A 15,123-nucleotide genomic window follows, 5' to 3' on the forward strand; every position below is an offset into this window, starting at 1 on the left:
GTGGATTTTTTCGTAGGTATTGTCCCAATCAATTGAATTTTTCCAAAAGTATTTTCCCAAGTTTTCTTTCTGTGCACTCTTAGTTAGTAATTAGTTTAGATAACCAAACCTCTTAATTTTTAGGCTAGATAATAAAAAGGAAGTAAATACTAGTACTCGTAGTTCCTTTGGGTTCGACAATCCGGTCTTGCTGAACTGTACTACTGTTCGATAGGTACACTTACCTTAATTGTGATAATAAGTTAGTCTCAAGAACGATTCATTGATAAATCTTTAAAACCTGTTACAAATATCATGCATCAATTATCAAGTATTAAGTAAGTGATGAGTTTTCAGTTATGCTTATGACACTTTATGACATGATTGGCAATATGCCTATATTATGAAAAAGTACTCTTGTGTTAAGTGAGATGTTGCAGGTATGTAAGCAAGCTATTAAGTAAGGTGTATTTTGTATTCTAAGCCTTTGGTAAGGTTACCAATGAGTAAGATAGGAAAGTAAGAACTAAACATTATGTAAGCAAATTATGATAGCATAGTAGTAAGCTAAATTGATTGCTAATGCTTATTATTTTACATGTGAACTTACTAAGCTTTATAAGTTTACTTCTTTCACTCTCCCATGTTTCAGAGTACTTAAAAGCAAGCTCGGGTTGGAGGTCGTTGGAGATCACTTCACACTATCGACTATCAAGTTACCAAATGGGTATCTTCGTTTACGAACATTCTAGTTTATGGCATGTATAGGGACTTAGCCATTTTGTGTATATGTCCTTATGATATGGCTAAAGAATAGTATGTAAATATTTTGTAACACCCCAAACTCGTGACCATCACCGGATTCGACCACGAGGTGTTACCGGGCTTACTTCCCTTATTTCCCTCTTGGAAATTATGAAATTTTTGTTTCAGGCAGGCTAGCTAACTGCGTTACTGTTACCTTAAAAATCATATCTCGAGTTCTAGAACTCGAAAACCAATTCCGTAAATTTTCCCTGAAACTATACTCATATATTCATCCATGGATTTATTTATAGAATTTTTGGTCGGGCCAATTGGTACAGTTTATTAGTTAAAGTCACCCATGTTACAGGGGTCGACTACACTGACCTTCGCGCGTTACAACTTGAATATCTCTCTGTACAGGGCTTTAATACTGGTGTCGTTTGTTTCTAATGAAACTAGACTCAAAATGGAATCTGCAAATATAAGGAATGACTTCTAATTCTTTCTGGATAATTTATAGTAAATTTTCAAAGTCGAGACAGGGGATCCAGAAACCGTTCTGGCCCTGTCTCACGAGAACTTTAATATCTCTCAGTATACTGCTCATATGGTCGTTTCGTTTCGTCCATATGAAAATAGATTCATCAAGGTTCAATTTAATAATTTATTCACTATTTAATTCTACTTATACTATTTTTAGTGATTTTTCAATCTCATATCACTGCTGCTGTCCGCAACAGTTACTGCAGTAGACTATGCCAATTTCATGAATCTTTCCTTGACCTTACTAATCATCCATCATACATGACACAAATTATGGCCACCTTATCAAAATTAAAGTTTCTAAGACTCGTGGCTATAGGTTCTAGCATCCCACTCAACGACCACATAGGCCATTTTCACATGGCTTAAAGTTTACAACCCATAATTAAACAAAACATAATAGCCTATACATGCCAAATGTTCTCCTAGTTCAACTACGAAGACAATACCAAAAGATTTCCAGCCGGTGTGATGACTTCAACGACGGTTCCGAGCACGCATAAACAATACGAGTCCAAGAGACCTAAAAGGGGTGACAAGAAAACACCGAGTGAGTTTATAACTCAGTAAGTCATAAGCATTCAACCACCATCCATTAATAAAGTTATCACAACATGAAACAATAAACGAGGCTAGGTACTCATCCATACCGAAACTATACCATAATTCCTCGGACCTTTCGGTTCAATCTCATACCAAGTCATACATCCACATTTCATATTCTACACAATAAGATATTTGAGGCATTTTCACACACTAACTCATTTTCACCACAATCACACAATTGCAATCATCACATAGATTTAAAGCTTACCAAGCTCAACCCCGAGCATGAACATATTACCTATTCGTCATGAGCTCAAGGTACTTACCCGATCCGCTGTCCGGGATTAACTCGATAATGTCGCACACTCAGTGCCAATTGTAATGCAAGAGCATATAGTGAATCCGCACACTTAGTGCTATAAAATCAGCTCGCACACATAGTGCTATATAATCAAATTCGCACACTTAGTGCTGTACAATTTTAAAGCCGCACACGTAGTGCCAATCTTGTCACCGTGTCCATTTATACCCGCACACTTAGTGCCAATCTTGTCACCGTGTCCATTTATACCCGCACACTTAGTGCCGAGACCAATACTTTATGCAATTTACCACCTTTATACATTCAACGATGGCATCATTCCATACACATACATTTCCATTTACACATCAATTCATTAAACACAATTGCATATATATTATGATCATTTAAATCAATACCAAATATATGCTTAATGACTTACCTCGGATGTTGTCGAATGTCTTCAACGGCTATTCAATTACTTTTCTTTCCCTTGTCCAACTTCGATCCTCTAAGCTCTTGGGCTAATTCAAACAAATTTATCTTATTAAAGTCCCATCATGCTAGCTTATGGCGAATACCCATATCAAATAAGCAATTTACCTTAACTCGTAACCCACATAGCCAAGTTACACATATAACCCTTATGACCGAATATGAATATCACCAAAATCTCTATGACTTAACCTTCAGCCTTCATAGCGAATATATATATAGCTTATCAAATAGACATTTATTCACCTTCCTTAACACATATTAATCAATTAGTCCATGCATTATCCTTGACACACCGGTCATTAAAGCAATAACCTATTAACATCCAAGCATATTATACTAAAATTTCTTCTAAGGCCGAATTCATGTACCATCCTTAATACTCATACAATTATTTTATTTTAAATAATTTACACACACCATTTACCTAACATCAATTAACTAGACACTTTAAGGATTTCTTCTTTGACTATACACACATTCGGCAACTATCCATACACACACAAGCCGATTTTTTTTCCTATCACCCAAACCATCTACATGAACACTTAACTAACTCAAACTTCACCCATCCACAAATACTCATTACAACACAAAGACAACAATCCTTTTCCTCAATTTCTTCCATGGCCGATTACCCAATATTACCACACAACCAAGATTTTGACATGGCTAAGTAGGAAATTTTAGTAGCTAGCTTAAAGTATGCTAACCTTTCAAGAACCAACATGAACTCACTTACCTTAATTCAAGCTCAAGGGTGACCAAACCTTCTCTTGCTTTCTTCTTCAATTCGCCAAGCATGTTCAAAGATGAACACTTTTTTTTCTTTTTCTTTGTTCACTTCACGGAAATGGGGGAGGCATCCACACACTTTTTTGCTATCATCATTTTCCTTTTTTCCCTTTCTTTATTACTAGCTTTTATTCTATTGTTTTCTACATACCCCACTAACATAACATGTTGGAAATATGTTTCCTTGCCCATAATTTTGTCATAGTGGCCACTATCCTTGTCAAATGGATTATTTGACATGCAACTCCATTTATTTTACTTCATTCCTTTATTAACCTCTTAAAATTAGCCACATATAATTGAATCCTTTCACATGAGTCCCTTTTCTTTCAATTCACATTCAAATTAACTAAATCAAAGAATTAAAAATTCACACATGCATTTTCACATTTTTAGACAGTAACTATCATACTCAAATGATTTAGTGACTCGGTTTAGCGGTCCCGAAACCGCTTTCCGACTAGGGTCACTTTAGGGATGTCACATATTTGATAATGATTAGCTATTGAAATGGCTAATGAAGAACATGTTTCGGTGTTATGTATGCCTAAATGGTAGTAAATACAAAGAAATCATGACAAAGTGAAATTATCATTAAAACAGTATTGAACAGAAGCAGTGACTTTAACTTGAAAATTCACCAAGAATAGTAGAAATGGAATTAGGTGATAAATGAGATATAGAATTAAATATTATTGAGTCTATTTTCATATGAAAGAAACAGAGTAAGTAAAAGAAGTGTATATTAAGAGATATTTGAATTTTAGTGAGACAGGGTCAGAGCGATTTCTAAATCCCCTGTTCCAACTTTATAAATTCACTAAAAATTGTAAAAATATATTTAGGAGATATAGTTTATATTTATAGATTCCTTAGTGAATATAATTTCAAAAGAAACAAAAAACATGGTTATTTGAATTCTGTACAGGGAGAAAATTGATTCGTAGTGAGGAGAGGTCAGGGTAGTCAAACAGTGCAATAGGGGAGACTTTAACTAATAAACTATACTAATTGGCTAGACCAAAAATTCTGAAAAACAATTAGTAAGAAGATATATGAGTCTAGTTTCATGTAAAATCAAATTTAAATTTTGAGTTTTGTGACTCGAGTTATGATTTATTTAGTGACTATGACGCAGGTGGGTAGTTTTATAAGGAATAATGAAATAAATTGTTTTGATTTGTCTAAGTATTCAGAAAATTTTTAATGTTCCCGGTTTGGTCCCGAACCGTTTCAATTACATGTTTTAGGGTCTCGAGGGCCCTTTTTAGGGACATATTGAATGAATGTAAATAAATTAATTTTAAAAGAAAATTTTATGCCCCGAATTAGTAAGTTAAGTCAGGTAACTCCTCGTGCTCGACTCCGGCGATGGTCCCAGGTAAGTGGTGTTACATTTATTGGTATCATAGCAAAGGTTTAGTCGGTTCTTGAAATACTCAATATGAGTAAGAGTCTAGCTATACATGCCATATTGAACTATGATAGTGTGACGACTCCCGACCTAGATATAAAATGTTTTGTTAGATAGATGCGCACTCCAACTGAGCTAAGTTTGATAGTACAGACAGTATGTTTATGATGAGTTTAGGCTCATAAAATGTAAGAATAATGGTTCATGATGTTTATGTGATAATGAATAAATTGTGAATAAGAATTGTTCGGGAAATATAAAAGATGAGATAAGATGAAAGGAAAGTTTATATTGAGATAAGTGTTCATGTTAAATTGGCATTTGTATGATGCTATATGTATAACCAGAGAAGTTAAGTGAATGTATGAGTAATTTTACTCGAGATTTATGAATGCATGTATAAGTGCACTAATTTGCATAAGATGATCATGAAGTCATTGTATTATGAACGTGCATGTTAAGTTGCTTGAAGCAAATTGTATAATTGTGATAATATTTTAATATGATGAGTGTTAAGTTATATGCATGAGTATGTAAGGGGTAAGTCAAAGGTGTTACAACCTCACCCCCCTTATAGCAAGGTAATTCAGAATAAGATTTCATGAAATTCAGATTGAATAGGCCTAATAAACCGTAATTCATACATATTTCTATCCCATGCTTAGCACATTTTATGGATGATTTTTCCTTAAATTTGGTGAATTCGATGCTCCTAATACCTTAATTTCATGTTTTATACTTAGGTGAGCATAGGAGAGTGAAAGGAACGAGAAATGGGCCAAAAATGGAGAAAATGGGCCAACGTACAAAATCAACACAGCCTGGACTTCCTCACACGGGTAGACCACATGGCCGTGTCAATTTGGTAGAATCAAAGCACGACTCACACGGGTAGACCACGCGTCCGTGCCTATTTAACAAGCTTGACCATGGCCTGAAGTAATCGCATGCGGGTGTATCCCTGTTGAGCCCAAGCAGAGTCCCATTCGGAAAAGGCCACTTTTGAGGGCTCTTAGGCATTCCAAAGCCTATAAATACGCCCTAGAAGAGGAGAAAAGGGGGGACGCATAGGAGGAAGCAAAGAATTGCTCAAGGAAAGCCGATTGATCCATCTCAAAAGTCAGATTCACCATCAAGATTGAAGATCTCCCTACAGATTCCCTCAGGAGTTTTGGGTTTTCTTATGTTTTGTTATTTTTATTCTTTTGAGATGTGTTCTTCCATTAGAATGAACTAAAACCCCTAAATACCTAAGGGGAATGAAACCTAAGACGGATCTTGTTATTATTATCTGAATTGTATGATAAATATTTGACTTGTTCTTAATTATGTGTTCTTAATTCTTATTTTGATATTCCAGGATATTGAGTCAAGTTAAGCTCTTATTCAGAGGAGGAATAGACCCTGTCTAAGAGTAAATTTGTCATAATTAAGCGGAGTTGGTTGTGCGCCTAGAGATAGGGTGATAAGATTTTTTCGGATTAGGGGGAAACCTAATAAGGGGATCCATAGATCGAATTAATGCAACCCTCAGGCGTTAATTAGAAAGAGATTTCACTTATTCAATCTAGGGTTAGACGTTGTTAGTCTCGAGAGAGATAATAATATAACTTAGGGATCTCCACAGAACAAGTTGAATGAATAAACCGTCTGATTCAGAGTCAAATAACAAGTGAAGTCTAGGTGGATTTTTCCTTAGGTATTGTCTTAATCAATCGAATTTTCCAAAAAGTATTTTCCCCAAATTTCTTTTCTGTGATTTCTTAGTTTAATTAATTAGTTAGATAAACAAAACCCTTTTATTTTTTTAGGCTAGATAATAAAAAGAAAGTTGATACTAGTACTTTTAATTCCTTTGGGTTCGATAATTCGGTCTTACTAAAGCTATACTACTGTTCGATAGGTACACTTGCTTTCGTCGTGATAATAGTTAGTTTCAAGAACGATTCATTATAAATATTTAAAACCTATCACAAATATCACGTATCAAGTTTTTGGCGCCGTTGCCGGGGAGCTAAGATATTAGGAACACTCGATTTTTATTACTTTAGCCATTTTACTTTTATTACAATTTAAATTTTTATTTTCTTTTCCAACTCTTCATTTATTTTCTTCTGATAGGTTTTTCTAGTTTATGACCAGGAGAAACCCGTCAAGACCATTACTGTTTGATAGTGAGATCGATCGCACAGTTCGTAGAAACCGAAGAGAAATAAGGCGAAGCTTATGTTACACAGACGAGCAAGAGGACGATATTCAAAGCACAACCAAGGAGATGGCTGAAACTCAGGAACACCTGATACCGCCTGCGATTGTTGTTAATCCAGTAAATCAGAATCCTGCTCCACGCACTATGTATGATTATGCTAAACCTTCTTTAACAGGAACTGAATCGAGCATAGTTAGATCTGTTGTAGTTGCAAATACTTTTGAAATGAAACCTAACACAATTCAAATGATATAGCAATTTGTTCAGTTCGATGGTTTGCAGGACGAAGATCCCAACGCTCACTTAGCAAACTTTTTAGAACTATGTGATACATTTAAAATTAATGGCATTTTTGATGATGCCATTCACCTTTGGTTATTCCCTTTTTCATTGAGAAACAAAGCTAAACAGTGGTTGAATTCGTTACCGTGGGGGTCAATCACTACTTGGGAACAAATGACCAAAAAGTTCTTATTAAAATATTTTTCACCGACTAAAATGGCTAAATTACGTAATAATGCCAGTTGGTGTTTATAACATCGATTCGGTCACCATGCTCTCTAATCAGGTAGAACTCTTGAATAAGAAATTTAATGGTTTTTTTAGTTCTTTACAGGTTCACCCAGTAATGCAGTACGAAGCAAGTGGAGGTGGATCGAACAGTTCAGAATACCCACCTTATGGCCACAACATGGAGAACGAGCAGTTAAATTACATGGGTAATAATCCTTGATCTCAAAACAATCCTTATAGCAATACTTACAATGCATGTTGGAGTAATCACCCAAATTCTTCATGGGGAGGCCAAGGAAATCAGAAACCACCACCCCCTCCAGGCTTTCAGGAATCACCATACCAGCGGGTGAAAAAGCTGAACCTTGAGGAGATGCTAACCAAATTCATCTAGGTGACAGAAACTCGTTTTCAGCATACCAAGACGGCACTCAAAAATCAACAAGCATCAATCCAAGGGCTCGAAACTCAGATTGGACAGCTCGCCAAGTTGATTTCTGAGGGACCACAAGGTAGCCTGCCAAACAACACTGAATCTAACCAAAAGGAGAAACTTAACGCAATTTCCATTCATGTTGAGAAAGGGCTAGTGGAAAAACCAAGGCCAGAACTGGTGGTAAGCAAAGGTAAGAATGAGGTAGGCCAAAACGAACAAAAATCCGTAAGTACAAAAACCTCGTGTGTCATACTCCAATGCGACAAGGAAAGACTGCTTAGACGAACAATTTCGTAAATTCCTTAGACTTTTAAAGAAACTACATATTAACCTACCGTTTACTGAAGCATTTTCGCAAATGCCGAATGCAGTCAAATTTTTAAAGGAGCTTCTAGCAAATAAACGAAAGTTCGATGAAAGGTCGCATGTGGAGCTGAACTCGATTTGCTCAGCCATTCTTCAGAATAAGCTACCCAACAAACTAAAAGATCCAGGGAGTTTTACAATTCCTTATTTAATTGGTAGTTTAGGTGTTAATAATGCATTGGCTGATCTAGGGGCTAGTATCAATGTTATGCCTTTCAAATTGTTTAAGCAACTACGTCTAGGGAAACCCAAACAAACTAGGATGGGCATTTAATTAGCAGATAAAACTGTCAGATTTCCTAGGGGTATCATTGAAGACGTACTCGTTAAAATTGACAAATTTATATTCCCAGTTGATTTTGTTGTTTTAGACGTAGAAGAGGACAGTAATGTTCCTTTAATTTTGGGGAGGCCCTTTTTAGCAACTGCTAGAACAATTATTGATGTTGGCACAAGTGAACTCACACTTCATGTAGGAGATGAAACAATCAACCTTCAAGCTCGCAACTTGAACAACACATCAAAAATTGAAGGTGATTGTACAAATTTTTCTACTAAGACTGATCATAGAGTGCAACCTATTTTGCAGGAAATAAGCTCGAAGGACACACATGAGCCATGTTCAATCTACAACAAAGAATCTACCCATGAAGAATGAAAGTTACGAATTAAGGAGTTAGATGAATGGATGACATTTAAACTGAGAAAACACGATACCAAAACTACGCCAGAACGAGCTCAATGCCTCACCAAATCAACTTAAGGTTGGAGATAAAGTTTCATTAGATGCCGCAGATCCTCGCATTGACACTGCCAAATCGAATGAAGAAATTCCTCTTACGGTACTTAGCATTTTCCCATTTGGTACAGTAGAGGTAAGTCATCCCAAATTCGACACCATTAAGGTAAACAATACCTGCCTAAAACCTTATTTTGATGGGATTCATAGTAGGAATGAGGAGTATATACTCCTCGAACCACCATGACCATTCACCAGAGAGGTAAGTCGAGCTTAGACTATAAATAAGCGCTTCTCGGGAGGCAACCCGAGCACTAACAATATTAATTTCTTTAAATTTTAGTTTTAACATTTAGCATAATAACCGACTCATGGAACGCAAGCTTTCTAAAGCACACACGGCCAGGCACACGGGTGTGCCTTAGGCCGTGTGAAAACAAGACGAAATTTTCCCCAACACGGGATGTGATAAGTCACCACGGTCGTGCATTAGAATTGTGGTCGAACTTGAGAAAATAGCACGGGCATTCGCCACGCCCGTGTCTAGAACCCGTGATCGAAATTGTCATATTAACATAAGTGTGGGCCTACGTACACGGGCATGGGAGAAGCGAACGAAGACAGACACGGCTGTGTGACACGACCATGTGCACACTCACGCTCAAAGAACACAGGCGTGGGCCAAATGTCAGACGCGCCCAAATTCAAAATTCGCGAATCACACGGGCAAAAATTGGGGTACATGGGGGTGTCTCCTAGCCGTGTGTCCCAAAATCTATAAATACCCTTCACTATTCATCATCTTCTTCACCCAAAATCCCAAACCCTAGCTGCTGCAAGTCTACAAGGCCTACCTGCCATGCCCTTACGCCGCCTCTAACTCTATTTTCGACACCCATTCTCATATTTTTAGCGTTTGTTTACTCTTTTCTCTCTATTTTCTTCATCTCTTTTACTAATTTTATGATTCTTATGGTTTTATTTGGCAGATTTTTTATTTATATTTATAGCATTTATTCTTTTCCATTTTAGTCAATGATTTCTGATACATTCATTCTTTTTGTGTGTTCCTATAGAGTCTAGTTCAGTCATTTCATGCTGAAAATAATCATGACTACTTCTTTAGTTAGTTAGTTATGTTATATTCTTTCTTCTTCTTGCAGGCATACCATGTCAAGCTCATGTGGCAAGAAAACTGCCGTCCCTGCTTCGAAAAAGCGAAAAGGGGCGTCTTCCTTGGGCCCTACCGCAGAATTCGCCACCCATACCTCCAATTTCCACCTGAAAATCAGGAGGAACTATTCCAAATCCTACGGGCCTGACCTTTAGGTATGGGCCACTGCATTGACTGGATAGCACCTGAACAAGTCCAGTTGGCTGACGATGTACGAGCACTCCTGACAACCAATCCATGGGACCTCTTCTTTATGATCATCGAGCCGATGTACCTTGAGCTGACACTTGAAATTTGCTCGGCATTCCATGTTCAAGACGTCATGACCAACTTTAATGATCCTGGAATAGTCCAGTTCCATCTCGGCGGTTTAGTCCGCCAGTTGAGTGTGCCCGAGTTTGGTATAGCTTTGGGCCTATACACAGAGAAGTTCATAGATGAGAACGACCTCGACACTCTCCGTCGCCACATCCACTACTTTCCCTCGAAGTGCTGGTATGCTTTGGTCCCCAGTTTAGCCACCTACAACCCGACCCACTCTAAGGCATCGGCTCTCTCTCCCTTCTTGAGGTACCCACACGCCATCTTGGCACACACTTTGACAGGACGTCGAGAGAGAACCAGCGTTGTCAACACTCATAACGCCTACTTTCTTTGGAGCATGGAAAACGGGCATGTACTCGACCTCGCCTATTTTATTACCCTAGCCATTCGCCACCAGACGCAGTAACATCGGAGGGGGGTCATCTCTATTGGCCCCTACGTGACTTGACTGGCACGGCACTTCGGGCTCCTCAACACAGCAGCACAATCATCCTCCCTTACTCTTATTGGCCAGATGTCCCCACAAGGCATCTCGAACATGCTTAGCATGAGGATGATCGAGAAGCGCCGAGGAACCCACCCTCCTCATCATCGCCTCTCCCAATCAGCTGAGGAGGGAGACCCTGAGGACATTACTGATGATGTCCCTCCACGTCATGAGGACCCACCGTCTCAGCCACCACCACCCTCTCGTCTAGTTCATGCGGCGGTTGCATACGCTGACATCTCTGAGCGTCTTACCCAATTCGAACAACAGTGTTTTTAGCGCTTTATAGCAGATTTGTCAGCACTTCCACATCTCATCACCACCCCCACCTCGCAAACCACCTAGCGATGAAGATGTTTAAAAACTTTTATTTATTATTTTATGTTTTTATTTTTATTCTATTTTAAGACTATTTTTTATTTTTTCTTTAAGCCTATTTCTATTAGATTTTATAATTTTTATTTTACAATTATCAACTTCGGTTATTCCATTACGAGTAATTGTGCTTCCTTATACTTCCTAAAAAGTTCCTGATTTTGTCACAGTTATAAAGCGCTCCTCAAGCTCATCATCACATAAGAACTAAAAACTCCACCGGAAAAGGTTCTCCACGACTGCCATGTCTTGCTCAACCACGACTATAGCTACCACCAGATATAATATTCTTTTGGCGCAGGACTTATGGACTAATGAACCTCTAACACCACCGGAGTATCCTCCTCCACTCTCACGCCGAATATTCTCCAAAACTCCAGTTCAAGGAATTCATTCATCATTCAGGAAGTTTCACTTCTCTCCCCATCTTATGATTATAAATCTATCTTTTTCAATATATCTACCTTCGTACATTAAGGGGAATGTACATCTTAAGTGTGGGTGTCTTTTATATCAGAAAAATCCCTGAATTTTGTTTTAATCTCAAGTGATCTTCTCATATCATTATTAGAATGAATTCTAATCAGTCTATAATGTTTATTGATATATCTTGAATTAAAACATAGGCATTTATGCTTTGATTGTTTAAACTTTAGGACATTAGGGAATCAAGCATGATAAGTTGATTTTTGAAAAATTAAAAACTTTTAGGTTGTTCCCCCAAGTTTAGGTATTATTTTTAGTTGGAATTCACAAGTCTAAACATCAAAAAGCCATAATTTTTGTGAGATCTTGAGCCTTTATAGCATTTATCATTTCTTTCATGCTCACTTTCATTATGAGTGCAACAGTATTGAATTGTTATTCTAGAATGTGCTTGATTATGCATGTCAAGACCATACCATTTGATTTGATATGTCAAGATGATAAAGGCACTTAGGTTTAACCCACTCACTCCACAAAAGCCTACCTTCATAATTAACCCTTAGTAAACCCCTTTGAGCCTGACAAGTCATTAATTGATTTACCCTAAGTATTAACCCATAAAACATTATTGTTGAAATTCCCTAATTTGATCCCTATTTTTTTCGAGATTTGATTTGAACTAATTGCTTAGCTATGTTTTGCTCTTTTAAATATTTGACTTGTTCCTAAAAAAAAAAATTCATACTTACATATTAGTAGTTTCGGTAGTGTTGAGCCGCAGTATCTAAATTCCATCTCGATTGTACTCAATTGATATTTAATTACTTTTTCTAGTTAGGTAATTTTTCAATTCAATCTCGATTCTAACCTTTTCTTATAGTTTGTGACCACACCCTCTAACCAAAGCCACGTTACAACCCTTTAAAGACCTTTTGATTGATGTTTCATCTCAATGTATATTGGTGGAGATTTGATTTTCATGCAAGCTATGGTAATGACTTTTCATTATTGACTATTGAGTGCTTCATTTATTGTCCTTAAACACCTCGAGTGATTTGAGTGAATCTTTAGTGAGTATGTGAAACTTTATGATATTTTGAATCAAAGGTAATTACTTAGATGAGGGGAGACACCTATGTTTCCATGATAAAATGCTCAACTTGGAATGTTTGAAACTTTGATGTTCTTTCTGTTGAATTTTCAATGTATAATTACCTATGGATTATTTTAAGATATTATCGATAGAAATTATCAGTTGAAAAGAATTTATTTTGATTATGAGTTGAGGATTTTGCTTGAGGACAAGGAATTGCTCAAGGAAAGAGGATTGATCCATCTCAAAAGCCGGATTCACCATCAAGACTAAAGATCTCCCCTCAGATTCCCTCAGGAGTTTTGGGTTTTCTTATGTTTTGTTATTTTTATTCTTTTTGAGATGTGTTCTTCCATTAGTATGAACTAAAACTCCTAAATACCTAAGGGGAATGAAACCTAAGATGGATCTTGTTATTATTATCTGAATTGTATGATAAATATTTGACTTGTTCTTAATTATGTGTTCTTAATTCTTATTTTGATATTCCAGGATATTGATTCAAGTTAAGCTCTTATTCAGAGGAGGAATAGACCCTGTCTAAGAGTAAATTTGTCATAATTAAGCGGAGTTGGTTGTGCGCCTAGAGATAGGGTGACAAGATTTTTTCGGATTAGGGTGAAACCTAATAAGGGGATCCATAGATCGAATTAATACAACCCTCGGACGTTAATTAGAAAGAGATTTCACTTATTCAATCTAGGGTTAGACGTTGTTAGTCTCGAGAGAGATAATAATATAACTTAGGGATCTCCACAGAACAAGTTGAATGAATAAACCGTCTGATTCAGAGTCAAATAACAAGTTGAATGGCTAAATTACGTAATAATATCTCTTCTTTTGTACAGATGGATTTAGAGACACTCTACGATGCATGGGAGAGATACAAAGACCTTTTGCGAAGATGCCCTCACTATGGGTTACCACTCTGGCTACAGGTTCAAACCTTTAATAATGGCCTGAATCCTTCGACTCGACAAATGGTTGACGCAGCTGCTGGCAGAACCATCAATAATAAAACACCTGAAGATGCTTATGAGTTTATAGAGGAGCTTTCACTGAATAACTATCAGTGGCAAGTAATGAGGACAAATCCAACAAAAATAGTTGGTGTTTATAACATCGATTCAGTCACCATGCTCTCTAATCAGGTAGAGCTCTTGAATAAGAAATTTAATGGTTTTTTTAGTTCTTTACAGGTTCACCCAGTAATGCAGTACGAAGCAAGTGGAGGTGGATCGAACAGTTTAGAATACCCACCTTATGGCCACAACATGGAGAACGAGCAGTTAAATTACATGGGTAATAATCCTTGATCTCAAAAACTTACAATGAATGTTGGAGTAATCACCCAAATTTTTCATGGGGAGGTCAAGGAAATCAAAAACCACCACCCCCTCCAGGCTTTCAGCAATCACCATACCAGCGAGTGAAAAAGCTGAACGTTGAGGAGATGCTAACCAAATTCCTCTAGGTGTCAGAAACTCATTTTCAGCATACCAAGACGGCACTCAAAAATCAACAAGCATCAATCCAAGGGCTCGAAACTTAGATTGGACAGCTCGCCAAGTTGATTTCTGAAGAACCACAAGGTAGCCTGCCAAACAACACTGAATCTAACCCAAAGAAGAAACTTAACGCAATTTCCATTCATGATGAGAAAGGGCTAGTGGAAAAACCAAGGCCAGAACTGGTGGTAAGCAAAGGTAAGAATGAGGTAGGCCAAAATGAACAAAAATCGGTAAGAACAAAATATAAGCCTCGTGTGTCATACCCCAATGTGATAAGGAAAGACTGCTCAGACGAACAATTTGGTAAATTCCTTAGACTTTTAAAGAAACTACATATTAACCTACCGTTTACTGAAGCATTTCCGCAGATGCCGAACGCAGTCAAATTTTTAAAGGAGCTTCTAGCAAATAAACGAAAGCTCGATGAAAAGTCACATGTAGAGCTGAACTCGGTTTGCTTAGCCATTCTTTAGAATAAGCTACCCAACAAACTAAAAGATCCAGGGAGTTTTACGATTCCTTGTTTAATTGGTAGTTTAGGTGTTAATAATACGTTGGCTGATATAGGGGCTAGTATCAATGTTTTGCCTTACAAATTGTTTAAGCAATTAGGTCTAGGGAAACCCAAACAAACTAGGATGAACATTTAA

The 15,123-nt window shown here is 37.2% G+C and overlaps 1 non-coding gene across 1 annotated transcript; it reads right to left on the reverse strand.

The window, feature by feature from the left end:
* Positions 1 to 13,777: 13,777 nt before the first annotated feature.
* LOC128282732 (small nucleolar RNA R71) lies at positions 13,778 to 13,884 on the reverse strand. Its single transcript, XR_008273087.1, has one exon. It is a non-coding gene; the product is annotated as a small nucleolar RNA R71 (small nucleolar RNA).
* Between the last annotated feature and the right edge of the window lie 1,239 nt (positions 13,885 to 15,123).

This window comes from Gossypium arboreum, chromosome 10, assembly GCF_025698485.1.
Source record: "Gossypium arboreum isolate Shixiya-1 chromosome 10, ASM2569848v2, whole genome shotgun sequence".
NCBI lineage: Eukaryota > Viridiplantae > Streptophyta > Magnoliopsida > Malvales > Malvaceae > Gossypium > Gossypium arboreum.